Source organism: Sminthopsis crassicaudata, chromosome 1, assembly GCF_048593235.1.
Source record: "Sminthopsis crassicaudata isolate SCR6 chromosome 1, ASM4859323v1, whole genome shotgun sequence".
NCBI lineage: Eukaryota > Metazoa > Chordata > Mammalia > Dasyuromorphia > Dasyuridae > Sminthopsis > Sminthopsis crassicaudata.
The window spans coordinates 122,583,270-122,605,493 of NC_133617.1; the positions used below are offsets into that span (position 1 = coordinate 122,583,270).

Below are 22,224 nucleotides of genomic sequence, written 5' to 3' on the forward strand. Positions count from 1 at the left end.
TCTCCCTGTTATCCTTAGACCAATGATTGGCATTAGGTAACTATGCCATTTGAATTGTTACCAGCGACATTCCTATGTACTTCACTCATTACTTTGTTTCTCAGTTATGTCCTACTCAAATATTTTAAGCAACTCTGAGATAAACAGTATAAAAAGATCATAGTGCTTCCATTGCTCATAGCCTTCCTCAGATGTGAATTTTTCCCTAAAATGTAAGCTTTAAAAAGGAAATCATAGGATCCTGTAGCTTTTCTTCACTATCTTCTTTTTAGATTTGACTCAAAGATTTGTAATTCAGATTTCCAACAGTCTCAATAGTGATAAAATAATACCATTCTAATCCTTTCAATAAGAAATAGTATTAACAGTCCTACCAGAAGTGGAGATTTCAGATATGACTCCCTACAGTTAGACAAAAAAAAAAAAAAACTCTATCATTGATGAAAAATGCATTTTTTCTGATTCCATATGCCAGTAGGTATTATCAATTTGGCTTATATATAATTCAGAAGGAAAAAAAATAGACTAAAAAGTATTTGCCTTATGAGAGGTTTTTCTCCTAGGGGCTTGAAGGACATCAAACATTTATGTGATAAGACCTTCTTTGTTCTTTTTGTTTTTAGTTTAAATAACATTTTTTTTTTCCAGTTAGGTGTCTATTAGATCATTCAGGACACTAGTTCTCACTAATAGGCTTCAGACTGCCTGTTGTGTTGAAAGATGATTTATGAATCGTAATCTGTTGGAGAATAGAATACTCAGGATTGTTTAGACATTGACTGTATACTGAGCTCCACAACACAAAAACATAATTAGGTTTGTGTAAAATAAATATTTGATAGGAAACAAAACATTTTGGATCAGAGGAAAATATTTATTTAATGTTAAACATACAAATCTTCCAAAATAATTTATATATAATGAAAACAATTATAACCAATACATACATATATGTATATGTATGTGTGTGTGCATAGATAGATACATATACACCCAATGTGTGTATGTATGCTTGTGTGTGTACACAAATGATATACTAATTTTCCTGAAAAGAATGACAATGGAGAAAACTTCTAACCTAACTTTGACCCATAAACTGCACTTGGATAGAAAGCTATGTGGAATCAACAATGAGAGACACACACAGAAAGAAAGAGAGTGACAAAAAGATAGAGACAGAGAAGAAGGAAGAAGGGAGATAGACTGAAACAGACAATGATAGGCACATTTAGAAAGAAAAGGACATACAGAAAATGTCAGACAACATAAAGGATCATAAGATGCAGGAAGAAAAGATAAACTTTCTCTTTTTTTACCTACCAGAAAAAAAATAGTATCTAAATCACTAAAACTCTAAACCACTCATAAGTTGAGTGAATCATATAATTTTTATTGCTTTATTTGCCAATAAATAAAAGAGGTGATAGAAAAAGACATGTAGAGAGAAACATCTCTCTTTCCTAACCATATTTGAAAGAGAAAAGGGTAAACATCAAGGACCAAAATAATGTCCAGAATATTTAAGTTTTAGATTCTTTCTTACTACTACTCATGAAGTTCTGTCATTATTGTTGTTCCTTTTTTTCTGGGATGAAAGACTGATTCTCAGATCAGCTCCAAAGCTGAAGAAATTTATTTTGCTTATATTTGAAGGTTTGCCAATTCGGAACATCAATGGATATGATGTCCACTTTTCTAAGAAAGAATTCTATTTTGAATCATATTCTATTCTATTCAAAATTAAAAATAATCCTTCCATTCCAAAAGACTAATTTCATTTGAATCTTTCTTCTGTACTACCTGTAGCGAATTAAGATACAATTGGGTGGTTTTATATCCCTCACCTCTATTTTAAATAGCTAATAGGTAATTTGTTATATTTTTTTATGAAATTTCAATGATGGATATGCTGCAGAGTTCTTGGAATACTAGTCTACACAGAAACCAGATTTCTGGTAACTTAGATCAGTTTCTATTTTGTGAAAAAGTTAACTGCTAGTGTGGCTAATTAAATTATTTCAACTTAACTAATTTATCACTCCTCTTTGCAAAAATATTGATACTCTCATCAGTCAGTTTTACCACCTTAAATGTAATTTTTATATCCATTTCCTACTAAGTTCCACCACTTATAGATAACCTGATGTATACTATTTATTACTTCTGTTCATCATAGTCTCAAATTAGAGCTATCCACAGAAATTAAAGAATTACTAAGTCTTCCAATGTTTAAATGGAAGTGATGAGACTCCTAATTTGTTTATATATTATTTTTTCTAATTTTGTGTGATTTTTTTACTAAATTAAAAAAATTAACACAAAAAAATTGAAATCCCAATTTCTTCCTTTTTTACACATTTTGCAAGCAATTTGATAAAGCATATAAATATGAAGTTATGTAAAACATATTTCCATATTAGTCATACTGTAAAAGAAAATAGACCTTTGCAAAAAAAAAAAAAAAAAAAAAAAGAAAAATCAAGAAAAGTATGCATTCATATGCACTCAGACTCCAGTTCTTTCTCTACAAGTAGATCACATTTTTTTTTTTTTTGTCTTAAATCCTTTGGATTGCTTTGGATCATTTTTTTTTTTTTTGCTGAGAATAGGTAATTCACAGTTGATGAGTATAGAATGTTGCTGTTCTTCAAATATAAATTTTTCTGGGTTCTACTCACTTCCTTTTGCATATATTATAGAAGTCCTAACCTAGGTTTTTCTAAAAATCATCCTGTTTATCATTGTGTATAGCACAATAGTATTCTATTACATTCATAAACTACAATTTGTTCATCCATTCTCTAAGTAATGGGTATCAATGCAATTTACATTTCTTTGCCACCACAAAAAGACCACAATAAATTGTTTTGAATAAATAACCTCTCTTGCTTGCTAGCTTTCTTCCTTTTGCATACAGTTCTCACAGTGAGATTTTGGTTCAAAGGGTTTGAATGTTTTAAAGCCCTTTTCCTATGCTTCTAAATTCCTCTCCAGAATTGTTGGATCAGTTCACAACTCCATCAAAGGGGCTTCAGTGTTTCAATTTTCCCACACCTTCTCTAATATCATTTTCCTTTTCTATAATTTTAGCTAATCTGACAGATATGAAATAGTTTATATCGAGGTTAGTTGTATTTTATTTTCTAAAAAATATTTTTGCTATTATTATTTTATTTCTTCTGGTTATATGGGTACATTCGTTTTTTAAAATAATACATTTCTTTATAAATCATGTTGGAATGCAAAACTCAGAACAAAAGGGGAAAACATGAGAGAGACAAAACAAAAGAAAAAGAAAAAAATATATATATAGCATTGTTGATTTATATTTAGCCTCAATAACACTGTCTTTGTATCTAAGTAGAATTTTCCATCAAAAATATATCGGAATTGCCTTGCATCACTGAACTGCTGAAGAAAAACAAATCTTCCATAGTTGATCACACACAATTGATGCACAATCTTACTATTATTATATCCAATGTATTCTGGTTCTATGAATTCCTGGTTCTACTTGATTCACTCAGCATCAGTTTTTGTAAATTTTTCCAGGACCTTCGAAAGTCAACTTTTTCATCATTTTTATAGAATGAAAATATTTCATTATTTTCATATACCATATCTTATTCAATCATTGCCAAATTGATAGGCCTCTCCTCATTTCCAATTCTTTGCCACAACAACAAAAACAACAACAAAAAAATTTCTTCAAGTGTTTTTGCCCACAAGTCCTTTTCCTTCTTTCATGATTTCCTTGGGACACAGATCCAGTATTGAGGATTCTGGGTTAAAGGGTATGTTCAGTTTGATTGGCCTTAGGTATAGTGACAATTTTTTCTTTAGAAAGGTTTCATCATTAAACAACTCCACAAAATTTGTGTCCCAGTTTTCCCACATCCCACTTAACATTTATCATTTTCTTTTCCTTCCATAGCCAATCTGAAAGATGTGGTACCTCAGAATTCTTTGAATTGACATTTCTCTAATCAATAGGATAGCTTTAATTATATCATCTGAAAATTGTCCATATAATTTAACCATTTATCAATAGGAGAATTATTTATATTCTTATAAATTTGACACAATTCTTTATCCTTTACACCCAAATCATGTACCCATTTTGCAGAAAGTTTTATTTTCAATAAAGTATTTTACACTAATTTCTATCACTCTTTCAATTTTGTTTCATTGTCTCTTTATGTTTCATTGAATCATTAGTGTTCACTTTTCCAATTATCATTTTTAAGAAATTATTTTTGAGACCATTTTTATAACTCCTTTTTCATTTGGCAAATTCTACTTTTTTAACTTTTTAGTAAATATTAATGTGAATGTATCTTTTCCCATTTCTCTTTTTTAATTAGTTTTATTTATAATGACTTTTTAATATATTTTTTGCATTTGACTTATGTTGATTTTTAAGGTGTTATTTTCTTCAATTTATTTCTGTCTTCCTTAGCTAGTTTTCCACTCATTTTTCAAAATTATTTTCTTTTGCAATTATTCCCCTATCACTCCCATTTTAACTTAAAAACCACTTTTATGATTGTCCAAGAATTTGTTTTTAAGCTTGAGACCAATTCATATTTTTTTCTTTGAAGCTTTGAAGCAGTAGTAATTGATTTTGATTTTGTATTCTGTAATTTAATCTTTCATGTCACCTCAGGACCTTTCTGTGGTCAGAATATTTTACTTTTATCATTCCTTGCTCATTGTTCCAGCCTATTTCAATTTTTCAACTCTTACAAGGTGGTATGATATAAGGAGATATGTGCTCACTACTTCCTCACCTGTTTTTGATTTGTGAGTGACCATCAGCACTCTTTTCTATCCTGAAATTGTAATCAGGGTCTGTTCTGTTTAGGGCAGATCTTCCCTCTCACATGGTTACTTTAAGCCTTGCATGGACAATGCAACTTATTCCTATTGCCAGTGTCAGCAAAGAATCCCCTCTAATATCTTTCTAACTGGTTATCCATCCCCTTTACCCTCTGTAGGCTACAAGATGCCAAAGCTTTGATCCCTTTTATGCATGACATCAATGCCTGCTCTTGGTTAATTGGGTGAAGCCAGTGTTGGATTTTGCTCCACTCCCACCCCAGTGGAAAAAAATATTTCCTGTCAAACTTCTAAGTTTTCTTGGGCAGGTACACTGCTTCACTCTATCTTTTTGTTGCCCGTGCTTTCCATACTTAATTTTTAGGTGTTATTTTGAAGTTGTTTGGAGAAAAATATGGGAGATCTAAAATGAGTCCCTAGCTTTAATCCACCATCTTGCTACAATTTTTTAATGAGTTTGCCTATGAATAATTGATTCATCCTCTTTTTGATGCTTGACAACATTTGGATCCAAGAGATACTTCAATGAATCTAATAAAACAAATGAATACAACCATTGATTTACTTCTAATATATGAAAATGTAAAGAGGCAGGAAGATGGTGGAATAGATAGAGAACCAGCCCTGAAGTCAGGAGGACCTGAGTTCAAATCTGGCTTCAGGCACTTAACAATTCCTACCTGTGTGAACCTAGGCAAGTCACTTAATCCCAATTGCCTCAGGAAAAAAAAAAAGAAAGAAAAGAAAAGAAAAGAAAAGAAAAGAAAAGAAAAGAAAAGAAAAGAAAAGAAAAGAAAAGAAAAGAAAAGAAAAGAAAAGAAAAGAAAAGAAAAGAAAAGAAAAGAAAAGAAAAGAAAAAAGAAAATACCAAACAATATTCTAAATGCCATCAAACTTATTTTACATATTCAATACCTTGTCAATTTCTACTTTAACCCTTCTATAAAAACTCTAGCTGATTGAAATCTGCATTCCCTTTCTTTATGTAGGAATCATAATCTATAATACAAGATATTACAAAATTAGTGGATAAAGAAATAAAGCCAAAAAGTACAAAAAAACTGATAATGAATTATGACATTTGTTCATGGAAAAAAACATACCAGAAAGATAATGATTCCATGCAAGTAAACAAATATATGAGCTTAAAAAGTGCCCAGAAAATTTTTGCACAATAACTTTCATTTGCTACATTTTTTCTTAATATTAGTTAAATCACTAACAAATATGCATAAATGGTTTCTCCACTCAGTATAAATGTTAGCAATCAGTATAAATCAGAAGAAATTAATTTAAAATGTTTAATTACTCCTTATTTTCAAACTTACTTCTTCACTCTTCCTTTTTAGAAGAATGCTGGACTTTGGTTTCAGTTAATTATTAAATGCAAAAAATGAAAATACTAAAATCTGTGCAAGTAGACTTTATAACACAACTCAAAATTAAGAAAGAATTATCTGTACTGGGAAACATAGCAATATCATATCATCATGAGGCTGTAAGTTATCCAAGATCATCTTCCCAAAACCTAAATTTCTCATTTATTTATATTATTTTATTTGTTTTAATTTATGCACAACCCAAAAGATGGATCAAAGAAACAATTGGCAACTTTGCTTTGCTTTATTTTTGACAAACAAAACATTGTAAATTAAACAAAATTAAAATAGGAGACCTATAAAAGTTATTTTATGGGAATCTTTTCACCCTTTTCGAAAATTGTGGTGATATGTTATATAGGGGCCAGTAAACTGCCAGATTATTAAAAAAAATTGATAAATAGGGCAGTTTAACATGAGTAATAGTCTACTCTAGTGTGCTTTCTAGAGCCCCCACACCAAAATATTCTGTATGGACTAGCTCACTGAAGAATCTTGGGAACAGCATGAGTTCTTGGTTTTAGTGAAGAAGTGATGAATCAGGAGACCAAAGAGTCTGGTCAAAGATGTAGTCCATTTATTTCCAGTCTTCTCAGCCCCTAATTATATTAGTACAATTACATCACTACAGAACACTAAGCATGTACAACTATAGAACCATTACATCACCACATCAGCATAGCACATTGTGCAAGTGCTAAGTATAAGCACCCTACTATTGATATATAAATACATCTTTACAGTAAGTATCTCTTGCTTCAAGTAGAGCACAGATGTCACACCCCCCATTGACTTCTCAGGAAAGGAGAGATGCACCAAGAAGAGATGGATGGGGAACCAAAACAGACATTGTCAGCAGGTTCCCTCTGGGCTGAAGGGTCTTATACCTTACCCAGAGTTGTCAAAACAAACAAACAAACAAACAAAAAACAAACAAAAAAAAAAACACACGCAAAAAAAAAAAAAAAAAACAAACAAAAAAATAAAAACAAAAAAAAAAAAAACAAGCTTTCTAGGGAAGATCGAAGATGACAAAAAGTAAATAAGTCTTTATCTGAAGCTCTTCCTAGTTGCCCTCAGATCAAAACAAAATCAAGCCTGTGAACTGGTCTTGGAGCGATAGAACCCACAAATATTTGGAGTATAACAAATTTCTAGCAGAAAATATTTTGGAAGGACCTCAGAAAAGATCTGTTTTAATCAGGCATAGAGAAAGCAGCAAATCTCTGGCTCAGTGCAAAGATCCAGAGTGGTGTGGTATCCACATATGGACAATTTACCAGGAAGTTCAACATATATACACTCCTAGTCTGGAAGCCAGTGAATCTGGATCAGCAGATTAGCTGTGACACATCCAAAGCAAATAAAAGGTCAGATTGTGAGCCTCTGAACCCCAGAATTATGCAGAACTTGGTCATACACACCCAGTCCAGGAACGAAGTCAGCAGCATTGACCCGGTCAGCCAGTCTTGCTTGTAGAGGAAACATGGAGAAATTTCCCCTTTTTCTTAAGAGCAGACTTCAACACTTAAGAAATGAGGGGGAAAAAAAAAAAAAAAAAAAAAAAAAAAAAAAACTCTGACAATACTGACAATATTATGGAGAAAGAAACTCACAAACCCTGAGATCACTAAAGGCAAATCATCTCTAGATGAAGCCCCAAAGGATGAGATAATATAAGTTGGTTTCTATTTCACAAGATGTTCTTAGAAGAAGTCAAAAGGAATCAACAAGGAGTTTTGGAAGAAAAAATGGGGAAAGCAAATGAGAACATTGCAGGAGAGTTTGGAAAAGGAAACAAAAATGATCTAAAGAAAACTGCTTACAAAATAGATTCAATGAAATGGAAAAAGCATATAACTCCTTATAAAATAGTTTTAACAATATGGAAAAACAAAAACAATTCCATGAAAAACAAAATTTCTTGAACGGAAAAAAAAATCTATTGAAAAAAATAATTCATATAAAACTTAATTAGCCTAATGGAAAAAGAACTAAAAAAATAACTGAAAAAATAATTCACTAAAAATTAGAATTGAATAAATGAATCAGTCAAACAAACCTAAGGAAATTAAAAAAAAATAAAAGAAACTATAAAATATTTCATTGTAAAAACATCTAACTTGGAAAATGGATCTAGGAGAGACAATCTAAGAATTATTGGACTTCCTGAAAACCAGGATGAAAAAAAGGAATCTAGACATAATCTTTCAGGAAATCATCAAGAAAAACTGCCCTGATGTCCTAGCATCAGAATATAAAGTACTCTTTGAAAGAAAGAATTTCACCAGTCGTCTTCTGAAAGAGATCACAGATTGAAGACATCAACAAATATCTTATTCAAATTTCATAATTATCAGATCAAGGAGAAAATATTGCAAGCAGCCAGAAAGAAGCAATTCCAATATCTAGGAACCACAATTAGGATTACCCAGCAACTAAAAGCTTCCACTTTAAAGGATTGAAGGGCCTGGAATATGATATTCTGAAAGAAGAAGGAACTTGGATTATAGCCAAAAATCAATTAACCAGAAAAATTAAATATTATTTTTCATGGAAAAGTTAAACATTCAATAATACAGGTTATTTTCATTTATTTTTTTATGAAAAGACCAGAACTGAACAGAAACTTTTCTCTTCAAGTACAGAACTTAAGAGAAGCACAAAAAGGTAAAAAAGAAAGAAAAAAATCGCTTCTTTTAAAAGTTAAAAAGCTTGCATCCCTATAAGGAAATATGATATGTTTAACACTTGAAAATAGTTTCTCTGTTATGTGTATACTTACATGATGCAGGCATAATTAGATTTATTGTAATAATGTTAAAAAAAAAAAAGAACTAGAAGTGAAAAGTGGATTGTTCTGGAAGAATAGGAAAATGGAAGTAAAAGGAGATAAATTACAACTCATGAAGAGGCAAAAAAGACCCATTAAAATTGAAGAAAAGAAGGAAGAGTGATGAACATTGAGAGAATCTTACTCTCATCATATTTGGCTCAAAAAGAAAATATCAGAAATATTTAGTTTCATAGAGAAACTTGTTTCACCATATATGGAAGTAAGAGGAGAAAGGTGAAAAGAAAGGGGGAGGTTAATAGAAGGGAAAATAGAAGGAGAAGGGGAAATGTATAAAAAAGAGGGAGGAGCTGTAAAAGGTAAAGGGTGCTTGAGAGAGGAGGTGGTCAGAAACAAAAAAGTGGGGAGGAGGGAGAAGGGGCAAATAAAAATAAAATGTAACTTGGGGAAAATAAGATAATGGGAAATAGAGAATTAGTCATTTTAACTGTGAAAGTGAATGGTATAAATCATCCCATTCATTATTCTTCCATAAAAAGCAACAGATATCTGACTGGATTAAAATCCAGAATTCTACAAAATATTGTTATCGCATTAAAAGCAGAGTGATACATACAGAGTAAAGGTTAATGGATAGTGCAGAATCTATTTTACTTCATCTGAAATTAAAAAGAAAAAAGCAAGAGTGGCAATTCTGATCTCAGATAAAACAAAAGTAAAAATAGATGTAATTAAAAGAGATAAAGAAGGAAAATACATTTTGCTGAAAGGTACCATAGATAATGAAGTAATATTAATACTAAACTTTTATGCACCAAATCCTAATTCCTAGAGGAGAAGTTAAGAGAGTTGCAAGAAAATTAGACAGCAAAACAATACAAGTGGGTGATCTGAACTTTGCTCTTTCAGAACTAGATAAATCAAACCACAAAATAAATTAGAACGAAGCTAAGGAGGTAGAATTTTAGAAAAGTTAGTTATGATAAATACTTGGAGAAAATGGAATGGAGACAGAAAGGAGTAGACTGTTTTGTTTTTTTTTTTTTTCTTGGCAGTTCATGGAATCTATAGAAAATATGACCATATATCAGGGCATAAAAATCTGAGGATTAAATGTAGAAATGAAGAAATAGTAAATGTATTTTTTTCTCAGATCATGATGCAATAAAATTACATGTAATAAAGGTCCATCAATAAAAGTAAAAAATGATTGGAACTAAATAACCTGATGCATATAAAAGAATGGGTGAAGCAACAATTGATATACAAAAATTGATAATTTCATCCAAGACAATAACAATAATGAGACAACATACCAAAATTTATGAGAGGCAGCAATTCTAAGAGGAAATTGTATAAATCTTGATGCTTTCTTGTATAAAACAGGAAAAAGAAGATCAATGAATTGGGCTTGAAACTAAAAAAAAGCTAGAAAAAAATACAAACTAAAACCCCTCAATTAAATAATAAATATGAAATTTTGAAAATAAAAGGAGAGATTAATAAAATTGAAAGTAAAAAAATCTACCCAACCAATAAACAAAACTAAGAGCTGGTTTTATGCAAAAATAACAAAACAGATAAATCTTCAGTTAATTTGATTAGAAAAAAGGAAAGAAGACAATCAAATTGTTAGTATCAGAAACAAAAAAAATGAGCCTTCCACCAATGATGAGGAAATTGGAGCAATAAATAGGAGCTATTTTGCCCAATTATACATCAAATAATATTTTAAAATATTTTTACATTTAAGGGTTCTGGTAAAGCTCACATTTTCAAAATAGAGCTTTGACTCAAATTTATAATAATTCAAGCCATTGTTCAATTGATAAATGGTCAAAGGATATGAACAGACAAATTTCAGAAGAAAAAATTTTAACTATTTCTAGTCATATGAAAAGATGCTCTAAATCACTATTGATCAGAGAAATGCAAATTAAGACAACTTTGAGGTACCAGTACACAAATCTCAGATGGGGCTAAGATGACAAGAAAAGACAATGTTGAATGTTGGAGGAGATGTGGGGAAACTGGGACACTAATACATCTCTTTGTGGAGTTGTGAACTGATTCAACCATTCTGCAATGCAATTTGAAACTGTGCCCACAGGCTATCAAATTGTGCTTACCCTTTGATCTAGCAATGTTCTTACTGGGATTATATCCCAAAGAGATAATAAAGAAAGGAAAGGGACCTGCATATGAAAAATGTTTCTGGCAGTCATTTTTGTAGCAGCAAGAAACTGAAAACTGATTGGAGAATAGTTGAATAAGTTATGGTATATGGATGTTATGGGATATTATCGTTCTATAAGAAGCGATCAGCAGGTTGATTTCAGAGAGGTCTGGAGAGACTAACATGAACAGATGCTAAGATGCTAAGTGAAGTGAGCAGAACCAGGAGATCACTGGACATGAAGACAAGATTATGCAATGATCACTTCTAATGGACTTGGCTCTTTTCAATAATGAGATGATTCATATACTATAAGATATTTAATATGTATGGAAATGCTTGCCATCTAGGGGAGGGGGTGGAGGGAAGGAGGAGAAAAACTTGGAACAGAAGGGAGTAGAAGGGATGTTGTAAAAAAAAAATTACCTATGCATATGTACTATCAAAGAAAATGTTATAATTATAAAAATTAATAAAAAAATGAGATGATTAAGGACAGTTTCAATGTCTTAAGATGAAGAGAGGTATCTGCAAACAGAGAGAGGACTTTGGGGACTGAGTCTGGATTATTGTTGTGATAGAGGAGCCTCATGTGGTCAAAGATGAGCCTGGTCAAAGATAGAATATTTATTTCAAGTCCTCTCAGACCCTAAATACCTTAGTATGATTATATCAAACTACATCATATTACGCCAACAAAAGAAAGTGGAACATGTAGAATGCCGCAGATAATGAGGGAACTCTGGGTAAGATATAAGACCCTTCAGCCCAGAGGGAACCTGCTGACAATGTGTAGTTTGGCTCCCCAGCTCCCTTTGGTGCTCTCATCTTTCCTTAGAAGTCAGGGAGGGTGTGACCCCCTTTATTATACTTGAAGCAAGTGATACTTACAGTAAAGTTGCATTTACATATCAATAGTAGGGTGCTTTTAGTTAGCACTTGCACAATGTTCTGTGGTAATATAATGCTACTATAGTTAGCACTTGACCAGTATGATGTTATGATGTAATGCTTCTCTAGTTGACACATGCTTAGTGTGCTGTAATGATGTAATCATACTAAAGTATTTAATGGTTGATAGGACTTGAAATAAGGACTCCAACTTTGGCAGGACTTCAGTTTTGGCCATCCTCCTGAGTCTCCTGCCTCCTTTACTTCACTAAGACCAAAGCTAGTGCTGAGATCCTCCAAAGAGCTAATCCAAACAGTATATTTTGGCACCCCAGAATGGGGGCTCTAGAAAGCACACAACAGATCACAACATAATATAATATTTTCACTCTTTCTGTTGTTGTTTGCTTGCATTGTGTTTTCTATTTTTTTTCCTTTTTGATCTGATTTTTCTTGTGCAGCATGATAATTATTGAAATATGCATAGAAGAATTGCACATGTTTAAGATATATTGGAATAATGGCCATCTAAGTAAGGGAGGGAAAAATTTTGGAACACAATGTTTTGAAAGGGTGAATGTTGAAACTTATTCGTGCATATGTTTTGAAAATAATATTAAAAACTATAATTAAAAAAAAAAAGCTTTTTTATAGTTACAGACCTAGTACTGATACTACTTTCTCAAAGGATATACATAGTGTTACAAGGATTTTGGAATGGTTTTACTTTGCTCTCTAGAATAGTTGGATCAATATATAACTTCATCAATGATTACTTATTAGTATTTGAATTTTCAAACATTCCCTTCAACATTTGTAATTTTTATTATTTTTTTCTGTGTATATGGTAATAGCTCTGAATTGTTTTAATTTGAATTTATGTGAATTCTTCTTTCTCATCCCTTAATTTATTGATTGATTGATTGATTGATTGATTTTTTATTCATTTTTCCAAATTATCCCCTCAGTCCCTCCATTCCCTCCCCCTGATGACAGGTAATCCCATTCATTTTACATGTGTTACAATATAACCTAGATACAATATATGTGTGCAAATACCATTTTCTTGTTGCACATTAATTATTAGCTTCCGAAGGTATAAGTAACCTGGGTAGATAGACAGTAGTGCTAACAATTTACATTCACTTCCCAGTGTTCCTACTCTGGGTGTAGTTATTTCTGTCCATCATTGATCAACTGGAAGTGAGTTAGATCTTCTTTATGTTGAAGATTTCCACTTCCATCAGAATACATCCTCATACAGTATTGTTGTTGAACTGTATAGAGATCTTCTGGTTCTGCTCATTTCACTCAGCATCAGTTGATGTAAGTCTCTCCAAGCCTCTCTGTATTCCTCCTGCTGGTCATTTCTTACAGAGCAATAATATTCCATAACCTTCATATACCACAATTTACCCAACCATTCTCCAGTTGATGGACATCCATTCAACTTCCACTTTCTAGCTACAACAAAAAGAGCTGCCACAAACATTTTGGCACATACAGGTCGCTTTCTGCTCTTTAGTATTTCTTTGGGATATAAGAATAGTAGTACTACTGCTGGGTCAAAGGGTATGCACAGTTTGATAACTTTTTGGGCATAATTCCGGATTGCTCTCCAGAATGGCTGGATTCTTTCACAACTCCACCAGCAATGTATTAGTGTCCCAGTTTCCCCACATCCCCTCCAACATTCATCATTATTTGTTCCTGTCATCTTAGCCAATCTGACAGGTGTGTAGTGGTATCTCAGAGTTGTCTTAATTTGCATTTCTCTGATCAGTAGTGATTTGGAACACTCTTTCATATGAGTGAAAATAATTTCAATTTCATCATCTGAGAATTGTCTGTTCATATCCCTTGACCATTTATCAATTGGAGAATGGTTTGGTTTCCTATAAATCAGGGTCAGTTCTCTATATATTTTGGAAATGAGACCTTTGTCAGAACCTTTCCTTTTAAAAATATTTTCCCAATTTGTTACTTCCCTTCTAATCTTGTTTGCATTAGTATTGTTTGTACAGAAACTTTTTAGTTTGATGTAATCAAAATCTTCTATTTTGTGATCAATAATGATCTCTAGTTCTCCTCTGGTCATAAATTCCTTCCTCCTCCACAGGTCTGAGAGGTAGACTATTCTCTGTTCCTCTAATCTATTTATGATCTCATTCTTTATGCCTAAATCTTGGACCCATTTTGATATTATCTTGGTATATGGTGTTAAGTGTGGATCCATATCTAATTTCTGCCATACTAATTTCCAGTTTTCCCAACAGTTTTTTTCCGAATAATGAATTTTTGTCGCTAATGTTGGTATCTTTGGGTTTGTCAATGATTAGATTGCTATAGATGTACCCTTTTTTGTACTTTGTATCTAATCTGTTCCACTGATCTACCGTTCTATTTCTTAGCCAGTACCAAATGGTTTTGGTATATAATATATATATAGCTTTAGATCAGGTACACTTAGACCACCTTCCTCTGAGTTTTTTTTTTTTCATTAGTTCCCTTGCAATTCTCGACCTTTTATTCTTCCATATGAATTTTGTTGTTATTTTTTCTAGGTCATTGAAATAGTTTCTTGGGAGTCTGATTGGTATAGCACTAAATAAATAGATTAGTTTAGGGAGTATTGTCATCTTTATTATATTCACTCGGCCTATCCAAGAGCACTGAATGTCTTTCCAATTATTTAAATCTGACTTCATTTTTATGGCAAGTGTTTTGTAATTTTTCTCATATAATTCCTGACTATTCTTTGGTAAATGGATTCTCAAATAATTTATACTCTCAACATTTGTTTGGAATGGAATTTCTCTTTGTATTTCTTGCTGTTGCATTTTGTTGGTGATATATAAGAATGCTGAGGATTTATGTGGATTTATTTTGTATCCTGCCACTTTGCTAAAATTATGAATTATTTCTAATAGCTTTTTAGTAGAGTCTTTGGGGTTCTCTAAATATACCATCATGTCATCTGCAAAGAGTGATAGTTTGATTTCCTCAATTCCGACTCTAATTCCTTGAATCTCTTTCTCGGCTCTTATTGCTGAGGCTAGCATTTCTAGTACTATGTTGAATAGTAATGGTGATAGTGGGCAAACTTGTTTCACTCCTTATCTTACTGGGAAAGGTTGCAGTTTATTGCATATTATGCTTACTGACAGTCTTAAATATATGCTCCTGATTATTCTAAGGAATAATCCATTTATTCCTATACTCTCAAGAGTTTTTAGTAGGAATAGATGTTGGATTTTGTCAAATGCTTTTTCTGCATCTATTGAGATGATCATATGGTTTTTATTAATTTGATTATTAATATGGTCAATCATACTAATAGTTTTCCTAATATTAAACCAGCACTGCATTCCAGGTATGAATCCTACTTGATCATAGTGTATTATCCTGGGGATGATTTTCTGAAGTCTTTTTGCTAATATCTTATTTAAGATTTTAGGATCAATATTCATTAAGGAAATTGGTCTATAATTTTCTTTCTCAGTTTTCGATCGACCTGGTTTAGGTATCAGTACCATGTCTGTGTCATAAAAGGAGTTTGGTAGGACTCCTTCATCCCCTATTTTTTCAAACAGTTTATATAGCATTGGGGCTAATTGTTCTTTAAATGTTTGGTAGAATTCACATGTAAATCCATCTGGTCCTGGGGAGTTGATTAATAGCTTGTTCTATTTCTTTTTCTGAAATGGGACTATTTAAGCAATTTATTTCCTCCTCTGTTAATCTAGGAACCCTACATTTTTGGAGGAAGTCATCCATTTCACTTAAGTTATCAAATTTATTGGCATAAAGTTGGGCAAAGTAACTCCTTATTATTTCACTAATTTCCTCTTCATTGGTGGAAAGATCCCCCTTTTCATTTGATTTTCCTCTTTCTTTTTTCTGATCAGATTTACCAAAGGTTTATCTATTTTATTGGCTTTTTCTTAAAACCAACACTTGGTTTTATTTATTAATTCAATAGTTTTTTTTACTTTCAATATTATTGATTTCTCCTTTTAATTTTTGTATTTCAAGTTTAATTTTTGGTTGGAGGTTTTTAATTTGGTCTTTTTCTAGCCTTTTAAGTTGCAAGCCCATTTTTTTTTTTGTGTGTGTAAATATCATTTTCTTGTTGCACAATAAACTTTAGATTCCGAAGGTACATGTAAACTGGGCAGACAGATATTAGTGCTAACAATTTACATTCACTTCCCAGTGTTTCTTCTCTGGGTGTAGCTACCTCTGTCCATCATTGATCAACTGGAAGTGAGTTGGTTTTTCTTTATGTTGAAGTTTTCCACTTCCATCAGAATACATCCTCATACAGTATTGTTGTTGAAGTGTATAGTGATCTTCTGGTTCTGCTCATTTCACTCAGCAACAGTTGATTTAAGTTTCTCCAAGCCTCTCTGTATTCCTCCTGCTGGTCATTTCTTACAGAGCAATAATATTCCATAACCTTCATATACCATAATTTACCCAACCATTCTCCAATTGATGGACATCCATTCAACTTCCAGTTTCTAGCTACAACAAAAAGAGCTGCCACAAACATTTTGGCACATACAGGTCCCTTTCCCTTCTTTAGTATTTCTTTGGGATATAATCCCAATAACAGCAATGCTGGGTCAAAGGGTACGCACAGTTTGACAACTTTTTGGGCATAGTTCCAAATTGCTCTCCAGAATGGCTGGATTCTTTCACAACTCCACCAACAATGTATCAGTGTCCCAGTTTTCCCACATCCCCTCCAACATTCATCATTATTTGTTCCTGTCATCTTAGCCAATCTGACAGGTGTGTAGTGGTGTCTCAGAGTTGTCTTAATTTGCATTTCTCTGATCAGTAGTGATTTGGAACACTCTTTCATATGAGTGGAAATAGTTTCACCTGCAGCTGTATCTTAAAGGCGAGTCCTTGGAGAGTGAGGACATTTTGTAAAACCTACCTGTGGGGACTATAGTCTATTGGGAGCCAGAATCAGCTGGATGACAATATTCCTGACAAATTATGCTGGCCCTCTCCTCATTTATCTATTCTACTTCCAGGTGCCCTTCATCTATAGTCACAAATATGACTTCACATCTAGCTGGCACACTGTGGTTCATCTTGCCTGTATTTGTTACTCATTCTGCTACAACAAACCCTTACTGGAGACACTGTTCATAGTTTCTCTCCCAGGATAATGCTCCTGTGTAAGCATATTTAAAAATTGTACCTACTTCTGGGGGTTTACTGCCTGGATGGCCTTTTATATCAACCACCCTCTCAAAACTTGCCAAACATATGGTGGTCAGCAGGTGAAACTAGTACTTGGCATTTTTGTGTTCTGCCAGCTCAGAAACTTCTTCATTCACAATGCTCTGAGGAATCTGCACCACCAGGTTCCAAAACCCAGAAGATACTTTATGCAATCAAGAATCACTTTACATGACTTTTTCTGCTAGAGGCATGTCCCAATTACACATCTGAGGTGGGATCCTAGATTGGGTTTGCCATCGTGACGCAGTTCGTGACGCAGTGCCTCCCCTGACTTTGCTGTCCCATAATCCTCTTTCTTCTCTAAACTGCCTCCCTGGAGTGACCTCTCCCTTTTGTAATTATTATTGGGCAGCTTCTCAGCCCCTGATTCTATGCCCAGGGTGGTAGAGGGGCCCCGGATTCCTATCCTCTCTTCCTGCCTCCTTCCCTGACCCTGGGGACCAGTTCTGCTGTTGCCTGGTCTCAGTCCTCCCCCTTTTCGTGACTGGAACATAACATGAGCTCTGCAGTAGGGATACTAGTCTTAGAAGGTCTTGTTTTCTGGCTACAGAATAAAATATATTCTAATCCCCGCGCCCTCACTGAACAAAAAAAAAAAAAAAAAAAAAAAAAGGAATTTTATTATTGATGTCAAGAAAAATTTATTAATACAGCTATCCAAAAGTGGGATGGACTATTTGCACTTCCAGCAAATTTTGTCTCATTTAAATTTTTCATGCAGTGGTTGCTTTATCATTAGTTTTCTATGATTTTTAGGAGAGTAATTTGTGAGGTAAGTATTAAGCTAGATAATTGTTAATTTCCTTTTCATTTCTAATATTTGGAGATTATTTGATATTGTGAATATATTGTTTCTCAAGTCCCTTCCAAATAGAAATCATTCTCTGATATTGTGATAGATTAAATCAATTTTCCTGTCTTTTTTTTTTTTTTTTGTATAGCTATTGTCCCACTCAAAGATCTAATCTCATTTTTAAATGAGTTTCTAGTTCAAGAGAGACAACTTGAGTTTTACTTAAGTCGAGTTGGCCACTCTCCCCTTGATTGTCATTGGAAAGCTAACATTACCATACATTTGAATATACATACTGCAGTGCAATCAATCAAGGCATAAATATGTATTGATCTTCTCTTATACATCAACCAGTCTTCCAAGATTGGGATTCTTGTATTGTCTTTCCAGATAATTACCAAGTGATATTTTCGCCATCCTTTTTAATGAGGGACAAAGAAAGAGAGATAGATAGAAATGGAGCCAGAAAGAGAGAGAGAGAGAGAGAGAGAGAGAGAGAGAGAGAGAGAGAGAGAGAGAGAGAGAGAGAGAGAGACAGAGAGAGACAGAGAGAGAGAGAGAGAGAGAGAGAGAGAGAGAGAGAGAGAGAGAGAGAGAGAGACAGAGAGAGAGACAGAGAGACAGAGAGAGACAGAGACAGAGACAGAGACAGAGATTCATCCACCAATGAAGATTAGTATCTTCCTGAAACTTTTAGTCTTACAAATTTGGCTAGAGCACTATAAGGTTAAAAGATCTAAGATCATACAGTAAATTTATGCAGGCTGAAGGATTTGAATCTAGGTCATTCTATGTACTATGTTATCCATTATATATTGTAGCTTTTCTTTAAAATAAAGAAATTGTATATCTAGTACTGTTTTCTTTCCTTTTTTTTTTTAATTTGGAGGAGGATTATTAGAGAAACTGAAAGCACAAATTTATTCATTTAATGAAAAAACTAAAAAACAACAAAACCTCCTAGATTTTGAGGTAAAGGACCTGATTTAAAATTTTGAGTGCAGCTACTTTCTACCTGTTTGACTGGGGATAAATCATTTAAATCCTCTGACCATCAGTTTTCTTATGTATGTCCTCTAATGTCTTATCCATATGATTCTATGATATTTCATAAAGGTTAATCTACAATGAGGTATAGAATATGATAAATAATTTTTTGGGTAAAACTATAAGAAAATTGTGCTTTTGAAATTTAGGGCAGATGCAATCAAATGAAATTTCCCCAACTCCAGTGAAGTGCATTACTCCATGAGGATGGCCATCTCTACTGCCTGCAGCTGAAAGAGATTGAAATGCTCTTTCTGGAAGGATGATTTCTTGTGCTCTCAGGTGAGTGATTTTCTCTTATTAAAAGAAGACTCAGGACACAGAATTAAATGGGAAAAACTCCTAGACATTAAATTAATCTAGATCCATTATGCATGTCACATTGAATCTACCTAAATTTTTTGGGGGGAAGGAATCCTAAAAGAAATGATAGTTGGGGAATTTAGAAGAGATGGAATTTTATAAAAGTGGTGGATTGTCTATGACAATTATACTACTCCAAAAATCAAAATATTATGCAGTCACAACAAGGAAAATTTTAAATTAACCAAAGGAACAATGTGACCATATGGCTTATCAGCACATTTATTTTGGATAGATCCTACATGTTCAGTCACTGACGTTGTCATCAAGAAATGAACTAAATTGTGTGGGAAGATGTGTGGGTGTCAGAGACAAACCAAGAAACTGAGAAAGTCATTTGAAGAAAATGTGCCTGTGGTTTCAATATTCTGCAATTTTCCAGATTTTTAAGGTTTTATACCGTGAAAATAAAACTAAGTTTATACTCAACTAAAGGTAGCAAACTTTCCATGTTGCTGAAAAGTGACAGTACTAAAACATGATATATAAAATATACCCAAGCAAATAAACTACTAGTCATATTTAAAAAATCATAAACAAAGCTGTATTGTGAAATATCAACAATTTTTATTCTCAAAATTATCACATTTTAAAACTATGCCCACTATCTAGGAAAGAGACTATTTTTTTCCTCATAAATATATCTAGATACATCTTCATTGTCTGTTTCTGTTGATACTCTCAGTTAACTATGTGATTGGATGACAAATATGGAAGTACTTGTCTGTTAACAAATTAATGAGGCAGTATTATTATGATATACATTTATTTAGTTACTTGTACTAAATGGATCTGTAACTGTATTAATGTAAGTACTTTCTTCTAGGGTATATATTGTACTTCATCTGTGTTTGCCCATCCTGAGAGAATTTTGTCCATTTCTTAAACTATTATTTATGATATTTGTAAAGGGCCTGGCATATGATAGCGTTTGATAAATGTTTTTCCATTCCTTCCCCTTTTTAGTAAATGATTCATGGGAGTTTCACTCAGTGCATTGGGAGACCTATCTCTAGATCTCTTGACAACAAGTGAATATCAGTTATACTTATATAACATTTCAAATAAGTGTAAGCAACCCTAGGATCATTGTCAGTGCTATAGTCAGTGACCTTAAATAATTATAAATCAGATTAAGGTAAACATGGTTACCTATCCATCTCCCTCTTCTACACTACTTTCTAAGTCCCTTCTCTACATTGCCCTCTGAGTCCAGTATCCTTTTTTGCTATTTAATGATTCTCAGTTTTCAGTCTAATCTTAATGCACCATATTCACCAATAGCTCTCACTGCAATAAACTCTACCATTACTAGAAAATATTACTTAAAGGGAAAGTCATTTGGTGCATCTAACCCCCAAATGTTTATCAAGTGCTTCTATGGACAAGGCACTGTACCAATCACTAGAAATTGAAAGCAAGACAAAAGAAATTTCCTGCTCTCAAACAGCTCAGTCTACTGAGGGAGACAACTTGAAAAAATAACTGTCTGCAAACAAGATATATACAGGATAAATAGGAAATAATCAATGGAATAAAAACATTAGAAAAAAAGAGAATTTTGGGCATAGCTAAATAGTGTTGTAGATATAATCCTGTAGTCAGGAGGACGTGAATTCAAATTTAGTTCAGACATTTATTAGTTATGTTTTATTGAGCAAGTCCAAGATACTAATTGTCTTCAAATAAAAATAAATAGAAGAAGTAAGAAATATTTGGAAAGATTTAGGAGTTTGTTGTAGAGAATCTATTTAGGTTTAGTGGGTTTTTCCCATTCTTTCCTTAATAAAGAAAGCAATTTTGTGTAGGTTATACAAGTGCAATTAAGCAAAACATTTTTATATTAGTCATTTGTAAAAGAAAACCAAACCAAACAACAATAATAATTTTTAAAAATATGCTTTTATCTGCATTTAGACTCCATAAGTTCATTTTTTGGAGGTTGATAATAATTTTTTTAAATCATAAATGTTTCAAAATTGTTTTGTATTATTATGTTGCTGAGAGTAGTTAAAATATTCACAGCTGATCACTGTAAAATATTGCTATTAATAGGTACCCTATTTTTTCTGGTTCTGGTTATGTTACTTTGCATCAGTTCACATCCTTCTAGATTTTCCATAGAGTCCTGCTTTTTATTCTTATAGCACAATAGTATTTCATTACAACCATATATAACTTTTTCAAACATTCTTCAATTGATAGATATATTTTTAATTTCTAATTATTGGCCACCACACAAAGAGCTAGCTAATACATATATGTGGATATGTGTATCTATCTGTCTGTCTATCTTATCTATCTATCTATCTATCTATCTATCTATCTATCTATCTGGATCACTGGTCCAATCCCTTATCCATGAGTCCATGCAATTAATAATACAGATCTTCATGAAATTTATGCAATATTATCCATAAAACAGAACATTTGGAAGGCCTCATTGCCTGATGGGAAAGAGACTCATAAGTCCACTTGGAATATTCACTGAATCTCCTTTATGATTATAGCAAGTATTCTTGGTTAGCAAACATTTCTCTATTTGAAACCTTACCTGATATTTATGACTATTGAATATAATATTGTCTTTTGCATCTTTGAATGAGTTTTTAAAGTTGACATTGATACATATATGAGATATTGATAAAAGATGTCTTTACAAAAGAATTTTAATTCACCA

At 32.6% G+C, this 22,224-nt stretch overlaps 1 pseudogene; it reads left to right on the plus strand.

The window, feature by feature from the left end:
- The first annotated feature begins 11,907 nt into the window (after nt 1–11,907).
- On the plus strand, nt 11,908–17,612 carry LOC141552189 (very-long-chain enoyl-CoA reductase pseudogene; annotated as a pseudogene).
- Nucleotides 17,613–22,224: the final 4,612 nt, after the last annotated feature.